Genomic DNA, 16,581 nt, shown 5'->3' on the forward strand with positions numbered 1-16,581 from the left:
GAAATCTTACACCGTTAGGAAGCAGAGAGACTTGGCATCCTATGGTTGTATAAACTTTGTTCTTACAGTCTTTTGTATCTGTAAATGTGAAATTGGCAAAATGGGCAGTAGTGGTCTGCATCCTTGAAGATCTTCATGAACAGAGGTATGAAGCAGCATCCAAAACAGCACCTGTAGCCAAAAAGGACATGAACGTGCATGATTTACTAACTTTTCTTTCTACTGGTTACATCTGTTCTTTCTCTCTGCCTTATTCTGTTTGCCCTGAATCCACATCCCCCCTGAGTCTCTTAATATAAAGGATCTTCCCAGTGATTAATTGCTTTCACTCCTACCATCTTATGCATTAGTCTGATTCTGGGACTGATTCTAAATTTTGGTAGGGAAGTGGACAGTGTTTTGCAATTTTTATTTTTTTTTGCTTGTCTAATGAAAGGCAATAACATACTGGTTAAATTTAGCACCAGTTCACATCCCCTGTAGCCATGATGGCTATGTCTAGTATGAACAGACTGACTTCTTAGCAAGGAGAAAAGAAGCTGTCTACATAACCATTAGGTAGAACTTTGGTTTTGGATGGATCTATCTTTTTTTTTTTAACCTTTTGCTATGAAGAATCTTGGAAGCCTACATGAGAGCTTACCCAACCATACATAAGCTGGTGCACAGAAGACAAGACAGTTTGCCCAGTCTGTAGGTGACTTGTGTGGTAATGTGCTGGCGGCAGGAAGGGCATATTGTGGATGTTGGTTTGCTTGAGAAGATTCCTGCTACAATGACTGGAGGCTGAGACACCAAGTAAACTGAGTTCAAGAGGAAACAAGAAGCAGCAAAATTAGAAGCACTGGAAATCTTTTATGAGTTATAAATGGCTGTGCAATTCTTAACTGTAGAATGTAGGTTCTTAAAGTGGCCAATCTAGACCAGCCGGCATTACAGTTATTGACTTCTTCAAGAATACTTGTAAGAAACACTACAGTGCTTGTTCCTTGTAGCCCACTATCCTGTCTCAACCAATAGCCAGTGTTTACTCAGATAAGGACATATACAGGGAATTACTTAGGGAATCATCTCCACAGTTAGGTAGTCCACTGATGGATATACTCTGGCATGTTAGAATTCACCTTCTGATCTTTTAAAATAATATGAAAGTGCATATCCTCCCTGAAGAAGAGGAGGTTTCAAGGACATATAGGGGCCTTCTGGATCAGCTTTCCAGTAAGTACAAGAAATCCATCAAATAAGCTATTTGGACTAAAGATGTCATGGCAGTGCTGTCCCCAATTTGGAAATTCTGCAACTTCCCTGATGTTTTTTCATTCTGAACTCGACTCTGTCATACTCTGAGGGATTTAGTGAATACCCCTTGTAGGTACGTGAAGGTTTTTCTGCAAAAATGTATTTAGTGAAAAATACTACTTTAAAAGCAAGCAAGTAAGTTTAAAAAAGCAAGGTTAGGGTACATTCAAACTGTAGCCTGAAACAAAACTGCAGGAGTGGAAGGGTAGTGCCCATTAGATAGGTAGGATATAGGATATCCTGGTCTTTTTTTTTTTCTTTTCAATCTGCGCATCTCCTTCCCTTCCAAATAGTTATTTGACTATTCTTTGAAGCCTTTCCTCAGTGTCTCCTTTGGACTTCTCCACTTATAAAAAGGTAACTAGGAGAAGAAGAATATAATAAACCAGACTTAAAATCATTTGTTCTGAAAGTCCTTGTTCTTAGCTGATTGAAAAAAAGGTTGCTTCTGTAGCTCGGCTAATGTTGGAAAAATGAGTCTTTTCTTAGTTTATCCCCCACATAAAAACTTCTAGGGAAGTTTTCCATCCTCCTAGGCTGTGACTGGATCAGAACACGCCATCTTCTCTGTAGATTTTTAAAACCAGAGGCATTTTCCTTTTGTTAATATGTTGAGCTATGGACATTGTCAGAAACACAGCCCCTTGGCACTTACCTGGTTGCTCAAGGTTGACTGTTTCTCGGTAGGAGTAAGGTGGGGGAGAAGGATATTCATAACCCCCTATGAAAAGAAAAGCAGAGTAAAACAAAAAAAACCCAACATACACCTCATGCATCCTGAAAGCCTTGTTTGGAGTCTGAAGAGCAGCTGCGTGGGGGAATGCCTCACAGGAGAGGCCTGACATGACTCCATGAAGTAGAGGTCAGGGAGCAAGTGCTACTGATTTGATTTATGGGTTTTTAAAGCCAGAAGTAACCAGGTAGTCTCACTTGCTGTATAGCATAAGCCAGGAAACAAGATTCTTTGTTTCAACACCAAGGCAGCCACTGTCTGTGTTTCAGCATAACATTGGAAAGACACTTGGTCTTGATTTAAGACTCCATTGATAGAGGATTCCCAGTGCCTCTAAATGTGTTGTTTCCATGATTGTTACCCTTACTATTAATACTTTGAGCCTTATTTCTAATCTGTATTTTATCCAGCTTTAACTTCCAGCCAAGAAATCTTCTCATACCCTTTGTGCTGGAAAACATTAAAGATCTTTTTCCCTTTTGTTGTGGGCAAGGGAGAAGGGAAGATGGCAACTAAGATGCTTCATGCTTTTTTTAGTCCTTACCTTACATGTCTGAGCATGAGGTGAATTAAATAAATGTATGCAGCTGTACAGCCAGCTAGCACATGTGGGCTCAAAGTACCAGACCAATCTACAGTAGTAGGACAGCCCCTCCAAGAAGTCTTGTCTGGCCGTGGTGGCACAGTGTCAGACAAGCCCTCACTCCCAAGCAGAGCTGCTCTGAGGTGGAAGTCCAGCCCGCCCTGTTGAGCCTTTCAGAAACAACCAGGGAATAAGCTCACAAGGCAATGTGATACAGAACTGGAATTTTTCAGAGTGAGACAAAATGAAACAGCAAAGTTGAAAAAAATGTTAGGGATATTTCCTTGAATGACTTGTCAGAAGTGCTTAATGCAATGGAGTTATCGTTTGGTATATTTTTGTGAAGTGCCTGCTTCCTGTTTTGCCCCTCTGTGCAAGGACAGGACATTGCAACTCAATGCCTGTCTCTTACGTGGTTGAGTAGCTCACAACAAGCGAGACTTTTTCTTCCTAACCTCATGCAGGTTCTTCAGAGAATTTACAAAGAAGCCGGAGAGGTCTTTGGAAGACGTGAATGCGTGCACAGACAGCTGATCAGAGTAAAATGCTCTGAAAATGAGTCAAGTTTAAAGGGCCATTATTGACACATCTAGCCCTATTAGTCACCTTCTGACCTCCTATTCTGGTTTTTGCTCCAATCCTATCTGGTGAATGACAGTTCCCTCAATAGCAGGAAGTTGGCCCAGGTAAAACCAGTGATATCTGAGGGTGTCTTTTCATGAGCGTGGGCTCCAAGAGGTGGAAGACAAACAAGTGCAGTGAGATACTTGCGCAGGTGTGAGTGCAACGCTCAGTTGCTGAGGAATAAGCCAACCCAGCAGAAAATGGCTGTTGGCATCTGCTTACAGTCACTGAGCTGAACTGCACTTCCGGAACGATGCTCCTCCAGGAGACAGCACTGTCGAAGGATTGTTCTGCCATATGGAGCCCAGCTGCATAACCATTTCACGTAGTGAGGGCAACTCTGGGTGGCAGGAGCTTTTGGGGAAAGGCCAATCATCTGGAAAACTAGATTACAATTTAAGCAAGACATAGACAGCAGGTCCATGTATAAAGTTTGCTGGCTGAACATTTGCTCATTAGGAATATAGAACTATTGTAGAGATGCAACTGCAACTCATTTTTCAGTAAAGCTCCTGTTATTAGGAAAGTAGTTTTAACTACGCCAACAAAAATATTTTTTGCTATTTTAAGTGGTGTTTCCAGAGTTTTGTAGACTGTCATATGCACTTGCTAAACTCGTCATGTTCTGGCAAAGCTTGGACCCTCTTGGACCTAGTTCAGTTCTGCTCTAGAAACCAGCAGCATTTGTCACATAGCCCACCAAGTGCATGGTCTTTCCAAAATATTTCTGAGGAAATCTGCTTACCCTCTTGCCCACAGTATTCTGGTGCAGAGGGTTCTTGCACGTAGGATCCTCGGTGCGGTTCATACATAATCATAGGAATTTCTGTACGTCCCTTCTCACTAGCCATCTCTGTGGTTCACCTGCCAAAATAGCACAAAATGAAACTCAACTGTAAGCGACTTTCAGTGCACTGTATTTGTCAATGCCTGCTTCTGTAATTTCTAGTTTTCACACTCCCAGATTTTATTTGGAGGAAAATTGGCAGCTCTCGTATTTTGGCTTCTTTATAGACTAGATTAAGGTGCAGTGAGTTATTATACTTCCTGATGAGGAAGACAGGAGGGGGGAAGAGCAGAAAATATCATCTTTCCTTACATATTTCTTTGTATTGAAAAACTAAAAATGTTCACCCAGAAAACATGCTATTCAAATCATTCAAATTTGTGACTGAAAGACTTACCTTTTTGGAGAAGTTAGCATAATTTTTTCTATGAATTGTCAAACTGATCAGGGAAGGGAAGGGTACACTTTGAACCAGCTGTGAAAAACCTTCCTGTGTCATTAAGTCAGAACCTGCAGCTGTGCAACCAGTGGCAATTTGGGTCTGTCTTTTGTCTGGTTATTGTGCAACCTTATCATAATCATTACAGTGACTGGTTTTGTACTGCGAAACTATGGTCTCATCGCTCGTATGACAGGCTCGTGTTGGGCAAGATCATTATTAAACATGACTGCACTGCCTAAGGCCCTGAACAAGATTAGGCCACGAAGTATGTGTGTTTTGCAGGTGTTAGCAGGAACCGTTCCTAGCAGGAAAGGCAAATGGGAGGAAGAGGATACAGATGGAGATGTGTATTTGTATTACTGTAAATAGAATGGGATTAATTATCCTTAGCTGTCCCTTGAACCAGTATTAACTGCTTGATTTCTTACTAATGTTAATAGTAGGAGTCCACAGCAGGAGAAAGTTGTGGCTTTTCATGTAGATCAGTGAGGAAGGGCAATCTAGGGGAAAAGAGGAGCAAAGATGTTTGTGAAGGGCTAATAAATGAGTCTGGCGCAGGTTTACCGGCTACTTGCAGGGCTTAGGGAACTCCACAGGGCACCTCGCGGTGCAGCTACGCATCGTGCGTTGGCACGGCATCACGCTCAGCAGTGCAGGCGCCTTCCCTGCTCTGCATCACGACTGCCCCTGTCCCGCCTAGTGACCAGGACAGGCCTTGCTGGTGATGCAGAAGTGAGGGATTATATTACTAAAAAGATGCTGGATAAGCCAGTGGGGACTGAGAAATGTAAAAACAGGAGGATGATGGAAATTTCTGAGCAAAGCAAGATGATTTCAACAGTTCTGTTTTCAAGGTGTGTTGGAGGGCAGTGTGTATGGAGGAGGCCAAAGAGGGGAAAATGGTAATGATGACATAACAACGAAGGATCTATCCTTCTAGGGAGGAAGAAAAGAAGGAGTTTAAAAGTATCACTACAGAAAAAAAAAGTGACGTGTTTTTTACAGAGTTGGTGAGTGGGAAGTGATAAGGAAAATAGTAGCAGAATGAATAATTAAGAGAATAAATAGGATGTTGTGGAGAAAAAACAGAAATTTAGCATTGGCCATGTTAAGACCAAAGATGTTGGAGAAAATTGCTAATATATGGACTGAACAGGAGAGGAGTGGTGGAGGAAAGTGCATCTCAGTGTGATTCATGTGAAGACAAACATTAAAGCTGGTGATTATATGAGACTGCTTAAGAAGGGAATGTCAGAGGAATGAATATTTCACTTCAGGTCACTGAAGCTTCATGAGAATCATGCTGAGAAGAAAAAAAGAAAAGCTGAGAATGAAGAGACCTTAGATAAGGTGGCAGCTATGAGAGCCAAGGGAGGGTAATCATCTGTAGAGGAAGAAGACTCAGTATATCAATAGTAACTGCGGGTTCGGGAGTATCATGATAGATGAATGTTGGATTAGCCAGTGTTGAACAAGGGCTGTTTCCCTGGGACAAGGATGGACAAAAAATATAGGGATTCCCTTCAAGTTTTTGGCTTATTGCTGTCTTGGTATATAAATACTGGACGCTAAATGCTGAGTGCTGTAGTTCTGGTGACATTTCTGCTGAAGTCATCTCACTTGTAGAACAGGAAAAGGAGGAAAGGGCTTTTGAATTTCATCCAGTGACTGTAGGCCCAGGCAAAAGGCCTGTCATGAGGCACTGATGGCATAGGGTAGGAGGGAATAATAATAATACTGGTTAACATGCAAGTTAACAGCTGAATGTAAGTAAACACTGACTAAGCCTTGCTCCACCCAGTGAGGTATTAGTATAACAGCGCCAGCTGGATGTATAGGACAGGAGATGCAGCAGAATAGCATGTGGCTTGTCCTGTGAATGAGGAACAGAGTGTGAATCCCACTGGATTCCAGGTCCAGCTGCTGGGCAACAGTGCTGCAGGCTGCTGATAAAGTTGGTGCCCTGAATTTGTTCTGCTTTCAGTGTTTTGTTATGTAATTCTGCTAGTGCCACTGGTAGCTCTGTGTATTGTGATAGAGGACCTGCTCCAGAGGAATGAGCCAGGAGAACTAGATGGGCAGCTGGACCCCAGCTTCTGCAGGAGCTTCTTCAGCCTGCCTGGGCAAAAAGTACTAGGGGTTCTCTAACCTCCAGGCCTGAATACTGCAAGTTCAGAGGTTCAGGAAAGGCATTCCTTAGGGTATCTCTTCTTACTGTGTTTTATGCAACTCTATAGACCCTTTTATTTGCCATGAAAGTAATGACTTTCAGTTCTTGTTCGCTACTGTGCCTGTGATGTCTGAGAGCTCTTTGGGACTGTGATCTCTAACCTGTAAATGTTATTTCCATGGGTTAGAAATAGAGCCTTTCTTTGCTCTCAGAGGTGTTCACCTGCTGGAGAGAAGACTATGGGAGAGAACAACAGGCAGTGCCAGCGGCCCTGTAGGAAAAAGCGGTAAAGAGAGCTAGCAGGCAGCAACTCCTGAAGAGATGAGGAGTAGGAAAAAGTCCTATAGGCTCCCTTCCAGAAACTGGTAAACACCTAGGGGACTGCATTTAATGGCTAGGGAGATGAGGTAAGTGGTCCTGTCTGCAGTCCCACGGAGTAAATGGACCTCCCTGTGAGGGCAGAGCAGACCTATGTGCACTTCTGAAATAGGGGCTTGGTGTATATGAAGCACTCAGGCTTCAGGGAGCTCCATTTCAAGCTGGTGCGAACTGCTTGATTTGCAGGCAGAAGTATATAGGCCCAGGGAACAGAAACAAGTGTGTGCCTTCTCTCCTCTGAAGTCTCAGTCTCTCCTACATAGGAGCCCAATCAGTTTGCACTGGAAAATACAGCTTACTTTAAATCATGTGGAAATAAGTATTTAAAAAAAAAAAAGGCAAATCACCCTAAGGCACATGCACAAAGGACCAGTCCAGGGAAAGGAAGGTGGAAATGACAAAGCCTTTATGTTTCAGGAAGGACATATCCTATGGGAGAATGGCAGTTTCCACCATCTTCCTCTGGGTTTGCTCCAGGCAATCACGTTCTAGTCTAAAGAGCAGTCATCACCGTCTAGCAAAGTTGCTGAACAGCAGGGTCCCGCTTTAACGGCATGCACTGGCCCTCTGCATGTCTATTCCTGAACATCTCTGGTGGCTAAATAACTCCACGGATGAGAATAGTTGGACATGTATTTCCAGGTGCCTGTGAAGAGGCACAGACAGTCTTTTGTGCTTTATAAAGGGGAAATTAAGGCATGCAGAGGACAATCTTTTCAGGAATCCTGACAGAGTTGTCGTTTGACCTCCCATTTCTGCTTGAAGTAGTTGCAAAGAGAGCAGTGACTTTACTGCCCTCTTGGTGATATTTTTCGAGAAGGTTTTTCAGGCATTTTATGTTTGCAATGGTAGGCAGAGAGACAATCTTGTGCGTGCAAATCAGGCATTTTTCACCTCTCAAAAATGATTTTTTCCAGTTTGATTTCAATTTTGACAGGAATGTCTTTCCCACAAACATCTCTTCAAAGGTGATGTTGTGGTACTTAAAATGGAAACATTCATGAGAATGGAGAGCCCTGTGGGACTTGGTGTCTATTTGGACCTCGGTGTAACTCAGCAGAACGCAAACTGGGAGTTACAGAACAGTCATTTCAGAAATCTCTTTACTTTAGAGCTGATACATCTTTGTTTTAATCCTATGAGCCTGTGCCAATGGTGTGTTTATGGTTTCATTTGAGAGACTGAAGTTCACTGCAGTGCTAATTCTTCTCCATTCGTATTTAGAAATCATCGTCTGAAAAGCAGAGAAGACAGACAGGATTTGGCAGGCGTGTATGTGTCCAGTTAATATTTCCTTTGCCTTGGTATTCTTTGTTTCTTTGTTGTCTTTGGTTTAATTGCAGTTCTTTCTCAGAAGTAGATTGAGTTACAAATTTAGTTACAAAGCGATGCGATACGTCTGTAAAAACTGATCTTTTTTTTTTTTTTAATTTAACTGAGGCTTTTGGAAGATTAATAATTGGTCTCATACCGCAGATTCTGAATGAGGTTTTCAAGTGGGTTTGACACTGGCCTATCTCTACTCCACTTGAATCAGTGGAACTGCTCCCTGGACCCAGTCATGAGTCTGTTAGCACCCTGTTCACAAAAACCCAGCACTTTTCCTGGGAGCAGAAATTAAATGTATGCTGGAAGGAGATATCTGAGAAAGGGTTTGAAGGTCCAAAAAGATATCTCTCTGTCCTGTCTGTGCTAGAGCTGGCAGAGAGAGCTGGATCTGTATCATGTCATCTGGCAGGAGATGGAGAATTTGGCTATCAGTCTTGTAGCAGGATGGCATCCAGAATCTTAGGCAACATTGAAGGAAGCAGTCACCTTATAACAGAAGTGCTTAATCCCTGTTTCAACTCCAGCTGATGTCAGTGAGGGATTTGCCATTGACTTCAGTAAGAGCTGGTTCAGAGCCTGAAAAAAGGAGCATGGAGTTTGGGAGAGAATATTTACTCGTTCAGGTATTTGAAGAAGCCAGTGTAATCCATTCAGAAGTTTTATATTTTGGATGTTTATCATTAAAACGTTATAGCAAGCAATCTGCAGATTTTGTGGAAACATGGAGGTATAGCAGTTTCCACCAGTGATGTGTTGGCTGCCAGGATGCTAGCTGAAAGACTTGTAGTGTGTTGTAATCTGTTCTTGCTCTCCTGTCATTGTTAGTTTAATGTCTTTTGGGGCATTTAGTCTTTCCAACTGCATTTATGAGATAATTTCAAACTCTGCCATTTTAAAGAGTGACCATAAAACACCTTTGCTGGCATGCAGTTGCATCTGTGGCTTGAACAGTATCAAGTGCATCTGTTTTACTTTATTGAAGCAGTTGAATTTTAGTTTTCAACTGGTGGTGAATGCTGAATTCCTCAGTGGAAAGCTCTTTTCCGATTAGCCCCGAATTGGTCATTTATGGTAACAGTCACAATGTGCTGGGGCTTTTCTGATATTGAGGAAGGAGTAGTTCCAGCTCTAATATAGATAAGCAAAGAGTTGAGGAGCAATGTTCAGGTATTTATTAATTCTTATTCTTAAAATATTAGCTAAAATGGATGACTGCAGACAGCAAATTAAAAGTGGGACATTACGAAGTATTCAAAATGTCTAAAGTAGACATCCTGTGAATGAGATCAAGAATGCTATGCAGGTAGTGTGATATCCCACTGCCATCTTCCAGATCTTTACTCCGGTTTTAATCCTACTGCCATTCTGGCTTTTAGGGCTGTGTCAGACTATCAGCTTCCTTCCTCCAATGGGGAGGATGAAGCCATGGGGGATTCAACTGAGTATAACAACAGTATTTCTTATTGCAAACTCTTCAACTGGTTCTTTTGGCTTGTCTGTTGACTGCAGTGACTTGCTAGCCAGTTTTTAAGGTCACTGATTCATGTGGTCAGTGAAAGAACTGGGTTGTTCGTCTGTTGAAGTCATAGGGATGTTTTTGCCATTGACGCAGGGAGCTGGGCAGAACCCAGAACGTCTTTGTGAAGATACTGCTTCCCCTCCCCTTGCGTGAACAGGGAGGTATTTGTGTGTAATTCATGTCCATTTGCAAGGGACTACAAGTCTCATTGGCTTAAATGGAAGTTTAAGTAAAGTAAGGTAAAGGAAAATAAAATGAACATTACCACTGTTCACAAAACGGGAGGAAGCATACACTGAAGAGTGAAATGCTGGTGCATTGAGCTGTACTGGGAAAGAAAGAGCTCTTTGCTTTCTCTCATCTGGAGAGAACATTTTCTCCTTCATGATGTTTTGAATGGTGACACAAGCCCAAGGAGATTTGGAAGCTTTTTTTTTTAAATTTTTTTATTTTAAAAAAGCACAACAAAGTACGCGGCTGCCATAATTGTGCACCCGGAGGGCCGGTTGCCTGGTTACAGGCTGCAACACTTGCGCATGCAGATCGCGGCTTCACCCTGCCTGCCTGGATTCATGGGGCTGCTGGCTAGGCAGGGACTCCCTGGGTTTTCCAGTCCAGTCCCAGGCCAGGCATTTGTGCTAAGCTATCCCTTCATGAGGCGAGTGCTAGTCTATAATTATAATTAAGTTAGTTTTCTGCTCCTGTTGCTCCCGCCTCTACAGCAGTTCAAAATATTGTAAGCCTTCACAAGCTTTCCAGCCTAAATATATTCATGGTAGTTTATCCCTGTTCGTTATCATGTGAGTGTTGTCCTTCTGTTGAATTTCTCCACTCAAGGTAGCCCAGAGAGCATTCCTGTCTCCTTGCAGCCTTTCTTTTACATGGCTAAGCATGCTTGTTGGGTCCTTCTCATTTCTCCCGGTCAACCTTTTTCTGCATTTGCCGTACAGTGAATTCATCCTTCTCGGACATGAGTGATCAGATGGGCTCTCTCTTCAGCCTCTGCAATGGTATGAATGCCTTCTTATATCTAGTGGAAGTGCCTTCTTTAATATAATCCAGTATCATATTTGCCTCTTCTGCAGCTACTTCACGCACACAGTTTTATGCTGTCATCAACTAGCATTAGGTCTTTATCCTCCTATGTCATTTTCTACTAAAGAACTCCCAATTTATGGCTGAAATTCCTAATATTACTTTCCAAGTGCACTGCTTTGTAGTTTTATAATACATATAAATTCTGTTATTGCAATTCTGTAGGTTTTTTTCACTCTATATGTGTAATAGATTTGCTGCTTCCCAACTTTGTCTCATTATTCATACATTTTATTAGCCACTCCTATCTTTTTGTCATGGTTATTAATTAAAATACTAAATAAATTCAGTCACTTATTCCTGCATTAACCTTTCATGAAAACTAGATGCATCTCCTTAACCCTGTTCCTTAATTTACTGTTTGTGGCATAATCCCTTGCTTCCTTCAGGTGACCAAATTCACTCACATTCACAGGGCCTTTTTTCTGAAGGATAAACAGGACTGGGCCCTAGGATTGCATTAGAACTTCTCCCTCCCTATTTAGCATCCCAAAAATAGAGGACTAACCACAAAAAGGAAGTATTGTCCAGTGGTTAGTGCATTAACCTGGACTGGGGGGAAAAAAGATGAGTTCAGTTCCTGTTCTGCAACAGTCATGATGAGCAAATTAATTAGTCTTGTTTTTGCTCAGCTCTGTTGTATATAGAAACACTGTTCCTTATCAGGGAGACACTGTGACTATTCTGCAGTGGTGTGGGCCATATAAATTTGGTTTTGACTTATCTTAAAACTTGAGCAAGCAACAGAAGATAGGAAATACCAAGTCTGGATTGAGCCTTTATCCTTTATTGACACAACTGGCTTTCACTTTCCCTTCTAGCTGTCTGAATTGAGTGCATCCTTACACAGTTGCTTCTATCACTTCATCATGACCTTTAAATTTGATATTTGCATCTTTTCATTTGATTCTTTTAGCAATTAACATTCTTTAACTGACAGCATGCCAGCAGTAAATCATGGGTAGCCAGCATTACACTAATACCCATGTAAAAATAATGTCCCTACCTTGTCCTCTGATTGAAAACTGATAGAACAGCTTCAGTAGCATGTCATATAGCATCTGTACCTGGTTTAGCTACTCTTACAAAGTTTTTATGAATCAGGATACATTTGTGAAGACTGACATTCCTATCTTACTACTGTCCACATCTTCACCTTATCAGAAAGCTCATTTTCTTTTTTTCCATCTCTGATCTGTTCTAGGAGACAGTTAAAATACCCTAAGACAAACCTTTGCCTCCACATCTTAGGAAAATGAGACGGAGCTTGGGAGGGAGCAGATTTCCAAAGCTTGGTCAGGTTTGAGAATTTAATCTTAAAGAGTCAGTATTTAAAACCGAGTGACAGCTGTCCTACTCGTCAAGCTCATTGTCTGTTTAAATCCCTGCCACCTCCCTTTCTTTGCTTCCTAAGGAGCAAGCATAGTATCGACCCCAAGTAATTTGAGAACTCTTACCTTTAGGTAGTAGTGCCAAATTTGGGGAGCAAAAATGCTTCAAGAGTTGATCACTTCATCCACTTCTCTTCAATGCAGCTCTCTCTAGGGAAGGAAGCAGTGCATATGACCAATGACATGACCTGCTGTCATGCCTCAGTAGTGTATCTAGTTGAAGTGGCGAGCAAGTCAGGTTGGCAGTGTATAATTACCCTGGTCCCAGCCTACTGCTCACACCTGCTCTGCAGCAAAAGGAATGTTGTGTTACAAGGTTGCACCAGACTTTTTTCCCTGATAATTTTCTAATATTTCATAATTTTTTACCTCGTGCTAACTTGAAAGCTAGATGAAGACAATTAGAAGAAACATGGGAATAATTTGAGGACAATGGAGAGGTATATATATCCTAACCCATCACACTTTTATACAAACCATCACAGAGTGATAAAAAAACATAGGTAGAGTTGTATATGGAGGTATGACATTTTGACTTTATCTAAGTCTATGATCAGTTTAACTTTCTGACCACAGGGAGTCATAGAGTCCCTGCTCTGAAATAGTTCTTTGGCTGATGGATGAACTCAGTGGGTCTGTTCACTAATAGACAGATAAAAATTTAAGCTAAAGCTGAAGGCAGTGGGAACAGCAGTCACTAACTTTTAATGTATTTTGATCTTTCATATTTGGCACTAATGAATGACTGTGACTCAGTGTAATGGAGCTTTTCCTCTGCTCATGCTTATAATCCTCTAGCAGGCAGAGGACTGTCTGCCTTAATCCAAGATGTTTGTTTCCTTTATAAACTGGCATACAACCTAAATGATCAAAAAAGGCTAAACACTAATAAATTGTTGTTCCTGATGAAAGAGAGGTTAACTGTGGTTGTGCCATAATGAAACGCCATCAAAAATATGCATCAGTAGGTTTGAAAAAGAGGATATGCATCAATGTCTCTTGCTGAAACACAGTGCAGCTGTTAGAAGAATGACTTCCATTTCCATCAAAGAGCTGCTTTCATGGAAGTGATGCTAGCAGAGCCAAGAAGGAGAAGAGCTTCCCCTAAACCAGGGGTTCCCAAACCTTGTTTCAAGGTCAAGGCCATTGTCTGTGGAACTGCTTCACCAACACTGTTTCTGCTAAAAATATGATGATAAAATTGCATGGTGGTCCACAAGAATTGCTGAAGGTTGATCAAATTTGCTCAAAAGGCTGGAGAATCATTTGCTCAAAGCATGTCTCCGGTCGGGAAGCATCCAGTTCTGTCCTCTAAGTGCCCTGATACTTAGTTTCCTGTCCAGAGGATGATTGATTATCCATGAGCAATGTTTTTAGTTTTCTTCCTTACAGGTTATATTAGACTCTCTCAATACTGAATAGCTGAGCAGTAAAAATGGCAGGCAACACTGAATGTCAGTAAATATGAAGTAATGCCTATGGGGAAAATAATTCATGTTCAATAAGAAACTCCAATGTAGATTTTACCCCTTGGATTAACTGTATATATATGAGTACAGCAGCATAGCAGCAGGCAAAAAGAATGTGGGGAATTCTTAAAAAAGGAATGAGAAACAGAAGTGTTATGCTACTGCAAGATAACCACCCACAAAGTGAATTCTGAATGTTGTTCTGGTTAAGGTGTGTCTTCTCTGAAATCAGCTGATGAGAAAAGGTAGAGAGAAGGGTGGGAAGACTGAAGTCTCTGTCTTCCAAATAGACTGAACAGACTAACAGTTTGAACTTGGGAACAAGATAATGATGGGTTTACGTTAGAAATTTAATCTGTACAATAAGGAAGCATTATGTGCTGCTATTCACGATTCAGGCCCCTGCTCAGTGAGTCCCTGATAAAATTATCAGGTAGATGTTTTAAACCAAACCAAACCCATTTTCACAGAAAATGTGGATGATGATGTAACTTCTGACCAAAAGAGGTTGAGGAGACCAAAATTATTAAAAAAAAAAAAAAAAAAAAAAGAAAAGGAAAAGTCATTCATAACTTTAACACAGTGGTTGGAAATAGCTTCTAGCTCTGGACTGACAGGAGTAGGAAGTTGACGAAAGTGAAGACTCACTCTAAATAGGGCCAGTTTCTTATACGCTTTCCATAATATCTCTCAGAGCCAGTATACAAGAGGTTCTGGGTTTTGCGAGTGGCTGTCAGAATTTATGAGCTCTCTTAAGCCCCATCAAGGATTTTGACGTAAAAGGACAACTTGAATATACAAATGGGTCTCAGATCAGTGCATTCCAGGCTATTCACAGTCAGGACGTTCTTGCTATTTTGCTGTGCTGCAGCCATTTTTTTAGTAAGCCTTTGGCCAGGAGCTAAGTGAACAGCATGTTCTGGATTGGTGATGCTGAGAGCCCCCTGGACAAACCAGGTGATTCATATTTTCTTGTTATTGGGAACACTGCAAATGGGACTCCTGTTGTGGAGAACAGTCTTTGTGCTAAACAATTTCACAGATTCTTACCAAGAAGTTCATTTGGCCATGTGTATACTTGGAAGTGTCATACCTATTTTGTTACCGATCAGAACATCATTCATTGGGATCAGAGAGCCCTACCTGCAGTGCTGATTTGCTGTGGGAAGCGTAGGGAGAATTGGCTGTTTGCATGTCCATACATACCTCTGCCCATCCTTCCCATTCTCATTTTCATCACAGCTTCTGAATGCTGTGAAACATGACATGCCCCTGTTAACCAGCACTGGAGGACGAAGGAAGTAATTGTTATGAAAATAATACTCAGCTTAGGAAGAACTCTGGAACAATAATGTGTTTTCACTGGAAGTTGGAGGCGGTAAGCCAGATATTTGGAGACCAAAAATTGGTGTAGGAAACTTCAATGCAACCTTTTATTCTCTAAATTTTCATTGATAACAGCAGATGGTATGAATCAGTTGGTGCAATAGTGTAAATCTGCAACAGATGCAATCAAATTCTTGTCCTTGCCTGTTCCAGATAGTAATTTCAGGGAGATTATATTATCTGCATGTAACTCTCACCCTACATGTCTTTACCCATTCCATTCCTTGCCAAAACAGTCATTAACAAGTTATAGCTGCTGTTAGATACAAATATCAGCCTAAGTTTTTCAGTCAACAGTTGCATCAAACTTTTCTGCAGTTAATCCATCCTAAATATCTGACCTTCTGCTCATGCATTAGAGATGTTTGTAAATTTTTCTTGGAAACCTCTTACTTGCTTTCATTCATGATATGGCATGCACTGGTGAAAATCAGGAATGAACGAATAATGTTGATGAACAGTGGAATAAAACTAGTGACAATGGAAAGGGCAGTGAGCCTTCTGAGACCCTAACTGACCTTGCTGAGAAGAAATCCAGAACTTGGAGGAAATCACCGAGCTTCACAGAATTTCAGGACAAGTCTGTGAACCCTATAGCAGGTTCAAGGTCACGGACAGCTACTTTTACACTGACAGATTTTTCTGGAGCACACTGGAGGAGGAAGAGTCTAGGAGCTTTAATACCAATGTCATATGTTCCTCCAGAGAAACTATGTTGCAGCCATCTCAGAAGAGAAGTGAGGAGTGTTGCACCTGATCTTGAGTGTTATTAATATTTATGTGACTGCGTCACTTCAGAGCTCTCCGGAACCATCCAGGTCAGAAACATCCAAACAGGGACTCTGTCCCAGCTGCTTTTACTTCTGATACCAGGCTGAATTGCTCAGAGTTCTCTGTTTTAACTGGAAATTATTTTGCCCCTTTTCCCTTCCTAAATACTATGCCATAAGTTAATGCTGCTACTGAAAAGGCAACGATGTATTTGCTGGTTCAGATTCATAATGCAGACCCATTGCAAATGCTCTGCACAGCTTCCATACATTAACATATGCTGGGATGATCCTCCAGGTATTCTTATATGTACTGGTGGATGCCCTACTGGCACAAGAGAAGCCTGTAATGTATACACAACTTTTTAGGGTTCCATACTAATACTTACTGTCAGTAAGGACAGAGGCTGCATCAGGTTTACACTCACTGTATGTTCATACTGCAGCATGCCATTTCTTAAAGAGGTTTTTAGGGTCTAGTGAAAGAAATGTGTATTGAAAAAAGATAACAAAAGAGAGAGATGACTCTTCTAACAACTGTAACAGCTTTAGAGCAAAATGGAGTCAAGGAAAGTCCCGCTACATTTTTATTATTTTTAAAGATAA

Source organism: Apteryx rowi, unplaced genomic scaffold (assembly GCF_003343035.1).
Source record: "Apteryx rowi isolate R43461 unplaced genomic scaffold, aptRow1 scaffold_105, whole genome shotgun sequence".
In the NCBI taxonomy this organism is placed as follows: domain Eukaryota; kingdom Metazoa; phylum Chordata; class Aves; order Apterygiformes; family Apterygidae; genus Apteryx; species Apteryx rowi.